Raw genomic sequence first — 12,704 nt, 5'->3', positions numbered from 1 at the left:
TCTTTACATGCTAAGTATAATCTAGGCTATATTAGCATAAACTAGCCTAGTATATTTATAAAGTGTTATTTAAAGCTTAAAGTAAAGTTTTAAGTGTAAGTATAGTTAATAAATATTTTGTCTGTACGCAGCAGCAGCGTCACGGCCTAGATACAAGCGATCGCGCACGAGCAGGATCACGTATCTATGTCACATGATGCTTGTGCGCGAACCTCTGTGCGCGAACATCTAGATATCCCCCTTTTCCTCTATACAGAGGAAAGACAAGAGCAATAAAACTAGAAATATGTTGCCCTTACCTTACCTACCTTGTACACTGTGCACACTATACACTACTCTTACTTTTGCTACTTAAGTGCTTATACTATAAGCAGCTAGCTATTAAAGCCTATTTAACACTAATTAGTAGTTAATTTAATTAACTATAAATTAGTAAAAGTAATAATAAAGTACTTACACTTTATAAAGTACTTTATTTTATTACTTATCTTTTAGAAAGTGTTGAATGGGCTCCGACAGCTAGCTGCTTATGGTATAAGCACTTAAGTAGCAAGAGTAAGAGTGGTGTACAGTGTGCACAGCGTACAAGGTAGGTAAGGTAAGGGCAACATGTTTCTAGTTCTATTACTTTTGTCTTTCCTCTGTACAGAGGAAAAGGGGGATATTTAGATGTTCGCGCACAGAGGTTCGCGCACAAGCATTATGTGACATAGATACGTGATCCTGCTTGTGCGTGATTGCTTGTATCTAGGCCGCGACGCTGCTGCTGCGTATAGACACTAGCAACTTTTCTTTTTATCTAAAAAGTTACCTTCTGTACGCGTTACCTCCCTTCTGTCTGTGTAAGTTTATCTAATTATATTCTGCCTTTACTCTACTCTATTTGTTAGGACTTGCCTTAGTAATGCTGTGCATTAGAATAGGCTAGTTATACTATGTAAATAGCTTTTCTTTTTTTTATCCTTTACTTTCTAAGCCTTGCTGTATAATCCCTTAGCTCTTTTCTCTTTTTATATAGTACTAGCAGTAATAGATCCTTATAATAAGAAAGATAATTATATATAATATAAAAAAAAAAAAAATAAAAGAAAATAGGCCTTATATAAAGGTGTTATTAGTCTAGTTAGTCTAAGGCATCTTTGCACACAGGATCTAGCTAGTCTACAGATGCTTCTATCTAGACAGAAAGGTAGTTAGTTAGAACTAGTAATTAAAAAGCCTAGTTTAGTGTTTTTTTTATACATACATTTACTAAGTTGTTTTTACTATTAATTTACTTAATTTTAGTAATTTCCCTTTTCTTATATAATTTATAGAGTAACATAATGTTAATTATAAGTTGCTTTTTACTAGTAGTGCCTAGCTTAATAAGGTAATTATATAAAAACCTTAAATCTATGCAGATTACTACTAAGATTAGTAGTAGTTTAAGTGTTTATATAATTTACTATAAAGTTATACTAAGTGTAATTATATTATTAAACTCTCTAACTATTCTATATAGTTTACTAGTAAGAACACTCTTAGTTACTTTTTTACACTTAGTAAAATTCTAGTGTATAATGTTGCCTAGTATTTTAAAGTAGTTACTTTACTCTATATAGTCTTTATTACTTAATATAATTAAAAATCTTAGCTATAAGCTAAGGTCTTTATTATTAGTAAATAATTTATCTATAAAAATAAACAGCTTTATATAATTAAGCTATAATAGTAAAAAGGTAAGACTACGCTTACTATTATCTATCTACTATTAGATTTATATGTTAAGTGTGTTAATGTTATTATGTAAAGAGTCTATAGTTTATGCAGTAATAGACAAGTTAAATACTACCTTTAGTTAACATATAAATGCAATATATACCTTTTTTATATATTACTTAATATATTATTATGCAGCATCTTTATTCTTTAAGTTAATTATATAAAGGTAGCTTACTTATCCCTTTTAAGTAAAGACTATTATGTTATGCGTAAGTTTAATTTTTTTACTATTAAACTTAATAAGTTGCTTTTTTACTAGAATAGTTTTACTTTTTATGTAAAACTTTACTTTTTATAGTTTTTTCTTTTTTTTTTATATAAAATTCTTTATTATAATGCTTAAAGTGTTATCTATTTATAAGCTAGTAATACTAAAAGTGTGCTCTTCTTTATTAGTAATTAAAAAGTAGGGGTTATATAAAAAAATGTGCATGCGTAGCTTTTTTTTATAGTAGTTATAGTATGTCTTAAACTAATACAGTCTTAATTTAGTAGCTCTATACAAGAGTTATATAACCTAGAGTATTATATTTAGTAGAAAGCTCTAGCGCATTTCTTTTAGTAGCTTTATGTACAGTGTGCGTATAAGCTTATCTATTAATTAGATGTATGCTTATATAATATTACATAGTTTAAAATGCATTCTATATATAGCTTTTAGGCTTACTTTTATAGCTAAAAGTAGTCTTTAGCTTATTTTTTAAATAGTTAGTAACTAGGTAAGGATTTTTTTCTTCTTTTTATCTAAGTAGCTAGCAAACACTAGGTAGGATTTCTTATATAGTTAAGTTATTTTGCCTTTTACTTTTTATATAAAGTAAAGGTTAAAAATCTAACCTTTATGCCTTATTAAGTTATACACTATAACTTTAAAAGTGCTATTAGTAATTAAGGTGTCTATCTTTATATAGTCTAATTCTTTAAATAGCTTTTTAAGTGTAGTAATTACACTATCTATATAGAGCTTAATAGATAAGGCCTAATTATTTTTTTTTTTTTAAGTTAGAAATACTTAGTTTAGACTTTATGCAGGTTTTCTTTGCTTTTTACTTTTTTTAGTATTTATATTTTTCTTTTGCACTAGTGCAGTATTACTATCCTAAGAGGCTTAGTCTATAGTAGGCTTTAGTTTTACCTTTATAATATTTTTATAAAGCTGTTTTCTTTTTCTTTTCTTTAAAAAATCTTTTTATATAAGGATTAGTTTATCTAAGTTATTTATTATAAGTAAGTTGTCTTTTTTTTTTCTTTATAGTATAGTTTAACCTGCGTACATTAAAGCTTTAGTAGGCTATTTTTTTTCTTAATAATAACATCTTTTTCTTTAATGCTTTTAATCTTGTATAGGCTAGTCTAGCCTTTCTTCTCTCTTTATGCTATAATCTTTAAGCTAAAGGAGAGGTTAAGAACTTTATATATTATAAAGCTATTATAAGTGTTAATTACATAATTAATGTTTACTTTTATATAGTCTTTTTAAAGTATCTTTATTACTTTTTATACAGCGCTTACTTATGCAATAATGTCTAGTAATAGTAAAAAGTTTAAGTTAATTCTTAGGTATACTCTAAAGACTAGCAGCGTAGGTACTAGACTGTGTAGGCTAGCTATGTTGTTTAGAGCCTTAACTGCTATCTGCAGAATAGCCTTATTATTTGTACAGTTACCTAGCTTAGTCTTTAGAATGTTAAACACTTATTAAAGAGGTGTGTGCGCATGCTTAACTTTTTTAACTGCCTAATGTGCTTCTACAGGCATCTGCCTACATATAGCTCTTATAATTTTTGCATAAGCTTAAAAATCCTTTAAAGCAAAGTTTATACTAAAGTTATACATAATATAGTTTAGAGGTTTTTAATAAGTGTTAATCTAGTATTTACATAGTGCATCTTAGGTATCTTGTGTAGACATAGATTTTAGAAATATAGTAGCCTAAAATAATGTGTTTATATTAATAACATATAAAACATCTTTATTATTAATTTATATAACATTAATAATAACTTTATAGTTAAAGTAAGTGTTATCTTTAATTATAAACTTAAATTTTTGTAGGGCCTAGTTATATAATTAGCAGAGGTAGCAGAACTTCTTAATCTCTTCTAGTACTGCAGCATTAACGTTGTAGCTAGCGCTAGTTAGCATTTTCTAGAGTCTTTTTATGTAGGGGTGTCTAAATTAGCAGTAAAGGCAGTAAAGTTTTAATTTAGTAAAGAAAAACATAAATTTTTTTTTACTAATATTAAAAAAAAAGTGTCTTTATTTTTATATAATAAGTATAGTAGTTTTATCTTTACATATAATAATATTTAAAATGTTGTTAAAGTATACCCTAAGTTAGTTAGCATCTACTAGTAATAGCAGAAATAGTGTTAGAGTCTTTAAAATGTAGTATGTAACTAGACTAATTAGGTTCTAGATTTATATAGTACTAATTAATCTTTTTAGTGTCTAGCTTTTAAAGCTAATATCTGTTTAGCTAAGTGTTTAATTAATTTCTATACATAAGTTCTCTTATATATACACCTTAAGTTAAAACTTGCTAATAGTAGAGATCTTTACTGCGCCTATATTTTATAGTTTGCTTTAGTATACTATATAGTATTAGTTATTAAGAATAAACTGCTTAGCATATTTCTTAGGTTTAATGCTGTAGATGTCCTCTCCTGTTACACAGTATAAATAGGTAGTAGAGGTAAGGTAGTTAATAGCTTTTTTAGCATTTTTACCTTTTTATTTTATTTTCTTTATATTATGTAAATTATTTTTTTTCTTAGAGTAACCTTTAAAGTCTTAGATGTATAAGGTAATAGCTTTATATAATAAGGTCTTATTATAAAAATCTTTATATAAAGCAACATACTAGTTCTTTACTTATATATAGTTATTATAAGAGTAGTTTAATAACTAACATCTCTTTTTATAGTAGATAAAGCACTTCTTTGTCTGTGTATAGTTGTCTCTAGATTATAGCCTAAACCTAGATAGAGATCTTCTATATTATTTTTTTTTACATAAAGTAAAGCTTTCTTCTTATTGTGCAGACTTTTATTATGTAGAGTTGTATTAGTAGTCTGTGTAGTATGCATTAGGCAGTTTCTAGAGGTATTAGTTTACCCTTTAGTTTATAGTAACTTAGAGTAATGCTTATAAGTTGCTAAATAAAGCTTTACATAAGAGCTTAATAGTAAATATAGCATGTTCTAGTTCTAGTTATCCTTAACAGGCTTATATAATAGTAGTGTGTAGTAAAACATCTTTTTAAAATTCTGTTTTTAGTGCCCTTTATATAAGTATAAGCTTATTAATTATTGTTTTAAGAACTTTATATAAACTCTTATTAAAGTTTTTTTATTAGCATTATATAAAAGTTATTATTATCTAGTCTATCTAGTACTAGCTATAGTTTACATTAGTGTTAAAGTAACTACTTAAGGTGTTATATAAATGCTTCTAGTTATGTCTAGAGCCTATGTTGTGCATATAGTATATATTTACCTAACTTTTTAAGATATTTAGAAAGATGTTTATATACTAAGTTTTCTAGATATTTAGCTATTAATATAGATTAATAAAGATTTTTATTTTATTTATAAAAATATTATATAGTTAACTTATATAGTTATTATTTTTTTTTATGCTTTTTAAAATTATATAATTTTATTTACTAAAAGTTTTTCTTTAGTAGTTTCCCTCTAGGATAGAAGTTTATACAGGCTGTAATGTAGTATAGATTGTGCAGGTGGTATTAGTGGTGCATACACTACTGCAGGCGGTGGTGTGTACAATTAAGGGTGTAGAGCAGGCGTTAGGTAGGGTGGCATGTATTGTTTGTACAGTGATTAGTGTAGTGCTAGCTAAGGTGTAAGAGTAGGTAATGCTAGTATATTTAGTGTTAATAGCAGCATTATGTTTAGTTTACTTCTATGCAAAGCTTTATATAGTAATAAAGGTTATGTATAAAGCTTTTTTAGTGTAATTACTTTTTCTTATGCTATATTATATAGCTTCTAGGCTTAGGTACTTTTAGTGCCTAGCTATAGTGTAATTCTTTTATTCTCTAGCACTTATATAAGCTCTCTTTTAAATGTGTAGCTAAGTGCTAAGAAGTTTTATAGTGTCTATTTTTTAAAATTCTCTATGTACGCACTTAAAAAAGTAGCGCCCTTTTAAGTTATTATATATAAATTAGTAATTATGTAACTTATGTATAATTAAGTTTATAAGCTTATTAGAGCCTTTAACATGTTAATTTTGTTATTCTAGTACTTTAGGCTAGTTTTATTTTATAGTGTTGCCTTTAATATCTCTATGTTCTTTATAAGTTATTTATATAATAGAAATTATTTCTTATTTTTTTTATTATTACATAGAGTTGTTAGTTACTAATAAAATTTTATTATAATAGTATAGTTAATTACTTTTCTAGTAGATTATGTAGGTACTGCTATTATCTAGCTGCTAGGTTGTGCAGCTTTAATAGCTTTAGTGTGCGCCTTACACTATCTTCTCTTTACTTTGTACAGTAGCAGAGCTTACTATGCAATGTAAAGAATTAATGTGCTATTATCTAGCTACTAGGTTATATAGCTTTAGTAGCTTTAGTGTGCGTCTTACACTATCTCTTTTTTACTTTGTACAGTAGCAGAGCTTACTATATAATGTAAAGAATTAATCTACTATCTTAAGAAATAAGTAACTAAATAAAGTACCTTATAAGGTGTAAGTACTTTGCTATTACTCTTTCTAAGAAATAAGTAACAAAATAAAGTACCTTATAAAGCATAAGTACTTTATTATTACTTTTACTAATTTATAGTTAATTAAATTAACTACTAATTAGTGTTAAATAGGCTCTAATAGCTAGCTGCTTATAGTATAAGCACTTAAGTAGTAAAAGTAAGAGTAGTGTACAGTGTGCACAGCGTATAAAGTAGGTAAGGTAAGGGTAATATGTTTCTAGTTCTATTACTCTTGTCTTTCCTCTGTATAGAGGAAAAGGGGGATATCTAGATGTTCGCGCACAGAGGTTCGCGCACGAGCATCATGTGACATAGATACGTGATCCTGCTCGTGCGTGATCGCTCGTATCCAGGCCGCGACGCTGCTGCTGCGTACGGACAGAAAGAGTAATAACAGAGCACTTACACTTTATAAGGTACTTTATTTAGTTACTTATCTCTTAAAATAGCAGATTAATTCTTTACATTATACAGTAAGCTCTGCTACTGTATAAAGTAAAAAGAAGATAGTGTAAGATGCACACTAAAGCTACTAAAGCTGTATAACTTAGTAGCTAGATAATAGCATATTAATTCTTTACATTATACAGCAAGCTCTGCTACTGTATAAAGTAAAAAGGAGATAGTGTAAGACGCACACTAAAGCTATTAAAGCTGCACAACTTAGTAGCTAGATAACAGCAGTACCTGTGTAATCTACTACACAAGTAATTAACTTTACACTTTATAAAGCACTTTATTTTATTACTTATTTTTTAGAAAGAGTAATAATAAAGCACTTATGCTTTATAAAGTACTTTATTTAGTTACTTATTTTTTAAAATAGTAGATTAATTTTTTATATTATACAGCAAGCTCTGCTACTATATAAAGTAAAAAAGAGATAGTGTAAAGCGCACACTAAAGCTATTAAAGCTGCATAACTTAGCAGCTAGATAATAGCAGTACCTGTGTAATTTACTAAAAAAGTAATTAACTATACTATTATAATAAAATTTTATTAGTAACTAACAACTTTATGTAATAATAAAAAGAATAAGAAATAATTTTTATTATATAAATAACTTATAAAGAACATAGAGATATTAAAAGTAATACTATAAAATAAAACTAGCTTAGAGTACTAAAATAATAAGATTAATATATTAAAACCTTTAATAAGCTTATAAACTTAATTATATATAAGTTATATAATTACTAATTTATATAGTTATAATAACTTAAAAAGGCGCTACTTTTCTAAGTTTATACATAAAAAATTTTAAAAAATAGACACTATAAGACTTCTTAGCACTTAGCTGTATATTTAAAAAAAAGCTTATATAAGTGCTAAAAGATAAAAAAATTACACTACAGCTAAGCACTAAAAGTACTTAAGCCTAGAAGCTATATAATATAGCATAAAAAAAGTAATTGCACTAAAAAAGCTTTATACATAACTTTTATTACTATATAAGGCTTTACATAGAAGCAGACTAAACATAATGCTGCTATTAACACTAAACATACTAGTATTACCTGCTCTTACACTTTAGCTAGCACTACACTAATTACTGTATAAATAATACATGCTACCTTACCTAACACCTGCTCTACACCCTTAATTATACACACTACCGCCTACAGTAGTGTATACACTACTAATACCACCTACATAATTTATACTACATTATAACCTATATAAACTTCTACTCTAGAGAGAAACTACTAAAGAAAAACTTCTAGTAAATAAGATTATATAATTTTAAAAAGCATAAAAAAAATAATAACTATATAAGTTAACTATATAACATTTTTATAAATAAAATAAGAATCTTTATTAATTTATATTAATAGCTAAATATTTAAGAAACTTAGTATACAGACATCTTTTTAGATATTCTAAAAAGTTAGGTAAATATGTACTATATGCATAACATAGGCCTTAGACATGACTAAAAGCATTTATACAACACCTTAAGTAGTTACTTTAACACTAATGTAAACTATAGCTAGTACTAGACAGACTAGATAATAATAACTTTTATATAATACTAATAAAAAAACTTTAATAAAAGTTTATATAAAGTTTTTAAAATAATAATTAATAAGCTTACACTTATATAAAAAGCACTAGAAATAAAATTTTAAAAAAATGTTTTACTGCACACTGCTATTATATAAGCCTATTAAGGATAACTAAAACTAGAACATGCTATGTTTACTATTAAGCTCTTATGTAAAGATTTATTTAGTAACTTATAGGTATTACTCTAAGTTACTATAGACTAAAGGGTAAACTAATACCTCTAGAAACTACCTAATGTATACTACATAGACTGCTAATATAACTCTGCATAATAAAAGTCTATATAATAAGAAAAAAGCTTCTCTCTACATAAAAAAAATAATATAGAAGATTTTTATCTAAGTTTAGGCTACAATCTAGAGACAACTACACACAGATAAAAAAGTGCTTTATTTGCTATAAAAAAATGTTAGTTATTAAACTACTCTTATAATAACTATACATAAGCAAAGAACTAGTACATTACTTTATATAAAATTTTTTATAATAAGACCTTATTATATAAAGCTATTACCTTATATATTTAAGACTTTAAAGGTTACTTTAAAAAAAATTTATATAATATAAAAAAAATAAAATAAAAAAGTAAAAATGCTAAAAAAGCTATTAACTACTTTACCTTTACTACTTATTTATACTGTGCAATAAAAGAGAACATCTACAGCATTAAACCTAAGAAATATGCTAAGCAGTTTATCCTTAATAACTAATACTGTATAGTATGCTAAAGTAAACTATAGGATATAAGCGCAGTAAAAATCTTTACTATTAGTAAGTTCTAACTTAAGGTGTACATATAAAAAAACTTATATATAGAAATTAATTAAACACTTAGCTAAATAAATATTAGCTTTAAAAGCTAGACATTAAAAAGATTAATTAGTACTATATAAATCTAGAACTTAATTAGTTTAGTTATATACTACATCTTAAAAACTTTAACACTATTTCTGCTATTACTAGCAGATGCTAACTAACTTAGAGCATACTTTAATAATATTTTAAATATAATTATATATAAAAATAAAACTACTATTTTTATTATATAAAAATAAAGACACTTTTTTTTAATATTAGTAAAAAAGAATTTATATCTTTCTTTACTAAATTAAAACTTTACTGCCTTTACTGCTAATTTAAACACCCTTGCATAAAAAAACTCTAAAAGATGCTAACTAGCGCTAGCTATAACATTAATGCTGCAGTGCTAGAAGAGATTAAGAAGTTTTGCTACTTTTACTAATTATATAACTAAGCTAAATAAAAATTTAAGTTTATAATTAAAAATAACACCTACTTTAACTATAAAGTTATTATTAATATTATATAAATTAATAATAAAAATGTTTTATATGTTATTAATATAAACACATTATTTTAAGCTGCTATATTTCTAAAATCTATATTTACATAAGATACCTAGGATGCACTATATAAATGCTAGATTAACACCTATTAAGAACCTTTAGACTATATTATATATAACTCTAGTATAAACTTTACTTTAAAGGATTTTTAAGCTTATATAAAGATTATAAGAGCTATATGTAGGCAAATGCCTATAAAAGCATATTAGGCAGTTAAAAAGGTTAAGTGCGCACACATACCTCTTTAATAAGCGTTTAACATCCTAAAGACTAAGCTAGGTAACTATACAGATAATAAGGCTATTCTATAGATAGTAGTTAAGGCTCTAAATAACATAGCTAGCCTGCACAGTCTAGTACCTACACTGCTAGTCTTTAAGGCATACCTAAAAATTAACTTAAACTTTTTACTATTACTAGATAATATTACATAAGCAAGCACAGTATAAAAAGTAATAAAATACTTTAAAAAGACTATATAAAAGTAAATATTAATTATATAATTAATACTTATAATAGCTTTATAATATATAAAGTTCTTAACTTTCCCCTTAGCTTAAAGATTATAGCATAAAAAGAGAAGAAAGGCTAGACTAGCTTATATAAAATTAAAAGCATTAAAAGAAAAAACATTATTATTAAAAAAAATAGCCTACTAAAGCTCTAATATACACAGGTTAAACTGTACTATAAAGAAAAAAAATAGATAACTTACTTATAATAAATAACCTAGATAAACTAATCTTTATATAAAAAAGTTTTTTAAAGAAAAGAAAAAAAAAACAGCCTTATAAAAATATTATAAAAGTAGAACTAAAGCCTACTATAAACTAAGCCCTTTAGGATAGTAATGCTGCACTAGTGCAAAAAAAAGATATAAATACTAGAAAAAGTAAAAGGTAAAGAAAACTTATATAAAGTCTAGACTAAGTATTTCTAACTTAAAAAAAAAGAATAATTAGGCCTTATTTATTAATCTTTATATAAATAGTGTAATTACTATACTTAGAAAACTATTTAAAAAATTAGACTATATAAAGATAAACACTTTAATTACTAATAGCACTTTTAAAGTTATAGTGTATAACTTAATAAAGCATAAAGGTTAGATTTTTAACCTTTACTTTATATAAAAAGTAAAAGGCAAAATAACCTAACTATATAAAAAATCCTGCCTAGTGTTTACTAGCTACTTAGATAAAAAAAAAGAAATTCTTACTTAGTTACTAATTATTTAAAGAATAAGCTAAAGACTACTCTTAGCTATAAAAGTAAGCCTAAGAGCTATATACAGAATGTATTTTAAACTATGTAATATTATATAAGCATACATCTAATTAATAAATAAGCTTATGCGCACGCTATACATAAAGCTACTAAAGAAGATGCGCTAAAGCTTTCTACTAAATATAATACTCTAGGTTGTATAACTCTTATATAAAGCTGCTAAATTAGGACTGTATTAGTTTAAAACATACTATAACTACTATAAAGAAAAGCTACATATGCACATCTTTTTATATAACCTCTAATTTTTAATTACTAATAAAGAAAAGCACACTTTTAGTATTACTAGCCTATAAATAGATAACACTTTAAGTATTATAATAAAAAATTTTATGTAAAAAGAAAAAAAAACTATAAAAAGTAAAGTTTTATATAAAAAGTAAAACTATTTTAGTAAAAAAGCAGCCTATTAAGTTTAATAGTAAAAAGATTAAACTTACACATAATATAGTAGTTTTTACTTAAAAAAAATAAGTAAGCTACTTTTATATAATTAACTTAAAAAATAAAAATGCTACATAATAATATATTAAGTAATGTGTAAAAAAGGTATATATTGCATTTATATGTTAACTAAAAGTAGCATTTAACTTTTTTATTACTACATAAACTATAAACTCTTTATATAATAATATTTAACACACTTAACATATAAATCTAATAGTAAATAGATAATAGTAAGTGTAGTCTTACTTTTCTACTATTATAGCTTAATTATGCAAAGCTGTTTATCTTTATAGATAAATTATTTACTAATAATAAAAACTTTAGCTTATAGCTAAAATTTTTAATTATATTAAGTAATAAAAACTATATAAAGTAAAGTAACTACTTTAAAATACTAAGTACTATTATATACTAAAATTCTACTAAGTGTAAAAAAGTAACTAGAAGTGTCTTTACTAGTAAACTATCTAGAATAGTTAAAAAGTTTAATAATATAATTACTTTTAGTATAACTTTATAGTAAATTATATAAACACTTAAACTACTACTAATTCTAGTAGTAATCTGCATAGATTTAAGGTTTCTATATAATTACCTTATTAAGCTAAGCACTACTAGTAAAAAGTAACTTATAATTAACATTATATTACTCTATAAATTATATAAGAAAAAAGAAATTACTAAAATTAAGTAAATTAATAGTAAAAATAACTTAGTAAATATATATATAAAAAAAATACTAAACTAGGCTTTTTAATTATTAGTCTTAACTAACTACCTCTCTGTCTAGATAGAAGCATCTGTGGACTAGCTAGATTCTATGCGTAAAGATGCTTTAGACTAACTAGACTAATAACACTTTTATATAAAGCCTATTTCTTTTTATTTTTTTATATTATACGCACTTATTTTTCTTATTATAAGAATATATTACTGCTAGCACTATATAAAAAAAGAAAAGAGCTAGAGGATTGTATAGTAAGGCTTAAAAAGTAAAGAATAAAAAAGAGAAAAGCTATTTACATAGCA

The sequence above is a fragment of the Lindgomyces ingoldianus genome (assembly GCF_010093535.1).
Source record: "Lindgomyces ingoldianus strain ATCC 200398 unplaced genomic scaffold BDR25scaffold_27, whole genome shotgun sequence".
Lineage (NCBI taxonomy): Eukaryota > Fungi > Ascomycota > Dothideomycetes > Pleosporales > Lindgomycetaceae > Lindgomyces > Lindgomyces ingoldianus.
The sequence above is the reverse complement of the archived record's forward strand: the minus strand, read 5'-3'. Positions refer to the sequence as shown.